At 40.5% G+C, this 1,748-nt stretch overlaps 1 non-coding gene across 1 annotated transcript; it reads right to left on the minus strand.

Moving 5' to 3' along the window:
• Positions 1-1,066: 1,066 nt before the first annotated feature.
• On the minus strand, positions 1,067-1,208 carry LOC142866007 (U4 spliceosomal RNA). Its single transcript, XR_012916080.1, has one exon. It is a non-coding gene; the product is annotated as a U4 spliceosomal RNA (small nuclear RNA).
• Positions 1,209-1,748: the final 540 nt, after the last annotated feature.

The following is a 1,748-nucleotide window of genomic DNA, read 5'->3' on the forward strand; positions in this document are numbered from 1 at the left end:
TAGCCTAAGACAGGCTCTCCACCAACCTGTGTAAATCTCCCTCATAGTAATAAAGATAGGGGGAGATGTTGGAGACTAAGACCCTCCACATTCCAACGACTTGCCCTATGCACGGGCCTCCTTGTCCGGGAAAATAGCACCCAGCCCCCCAGCTATAGTCCCAAGAAGAATGCATTCCATGCCATGCTAGCTCCAGGGCATGCCACCTGCAATTGTTCCCAACCCCCTGCCAGGTTGGGGTTGAGAGATCCATCACAAAGAGCTTCCGGTGCCATTGGGATGCTGATTGGGGCTGATCAGCCCACAGGAAAGCCTCATTATTCCCCCATTCTATTTTTCTGTTTCTACTTCCTTGTTTTCTGTATATAAAACCTACTAAAAATCCAAGTAAAGTAGACCTTGACAATCATTCGCTTGGTCTCGTTCCTTTCTCTCGCTCATTTCTTTCAGGCACGGTCCCCCTCGCCCCCGCGAGTAACAAGGTCCCGCGGGTTGGGACATTGGGTCACACTAACCACATTTCAAGTACACATCCACACCTGGCTAGGGACTACTACTCTATTGGACAGCACAGACATAGAATATTTTTGGCATCATAGAAATTTCACGGTATTGTGAATTTTAAATAACCACAGAAGCCTAGCTCAGTGTTTCTGTCATTTTTACCAGGAATATAGCAAACTATTAATAAACTGAAAACATACATTAGGAATTTAGGGGGAAAAGCCACCGAAGTTTGTTCACCTTAAATGGTTAGTTATTTTTTTTGTCATTTTGGGAAAATACACCAAAAAGGAAATTATAAAGTGAAATATTCCCTATACCTGTATTTACTCCTGATTAAATTAATAACTGAGCTACAAAAAAGATATTCCCCCTTTCCAACACTCTGTGTTGGCAGCTCAGACTGTCTAATCTGTTTTAATAGAGAAATTACTTTTAAAATGCTCTACTCAGAATTATTAAGTTTTCCTCAAATATGAACTTCTTTATATTTTTTAAATGACTATGAAATCTACCACACTAATCAGAAGGGCATTATTATTATTATTACTATTTAGTTCAGTCTCCTTAGAGACCGTCAAAAATTGCCAATGCCGACTATATTTCAAATTGTCATGGCGGGATATTGGGAAAAGTTTTTAATTAGCAATAATTGTGCCTTGGATAAAGCTTCATTGGCTACAAGACCATCACCACGCAATGCTAGAAGGGCATTATTCATAAACAGCTATCTGTCATTTTCCTCTGGTTATTTTCAGGAAGAACAGATTAAAACAAGTCATATTAGATATTTCATAGCTGAAGAGTTTGTGTTGGCAAACCCAATGCTAATCAAGAATAACTGTAGATGTTCACCAAGGAGAACATTTAGTTTGTGGAGGTGCCAAAATAAAACAAGTTGGATTCATTCACTTGATGGAACTGAAGCCAGGGCATCATAAAATGTTGAAGCTAAAGAACATCTAAGGAAACATTTCATCTACATTTGCAGATCAAGAGATCATGATTCAAAGTGAAGGGACAGAGCCAGTTAGTAGCACAACCAGACTAGGGGAGTGACAAGGATCTATTTGGCTTCAGATCACTGGTGCTTTCCTTTTAAAACCTGGCCAGAACAGCGAATGCCCTGTGGCTGTCGGAAGTACCGAGAACAGACCAGCATGTCTAGGGTGTCTGTTCAGGTTCAATCACATCGGGTAACTTTCCCAGATGGTGATTATCAAATTCCAGACACAACATAAAGC

The sequence above is a fragment of the Microcebus murinus genome, chromosome X (assembly GCF_040939455.1).
Source record: "Microcebus murinus isolate Inina chromosome X, M.murinus_Inina_mat1.0, whole genome shotgun sequence".
Classification (NCBI taxonomy): domain Eukaryota; kingdom Metazoa; phylum Chordata; class Mammalia; order Primates; family Cheirogaleidae; genus Microcebus; species Microcebus murinus.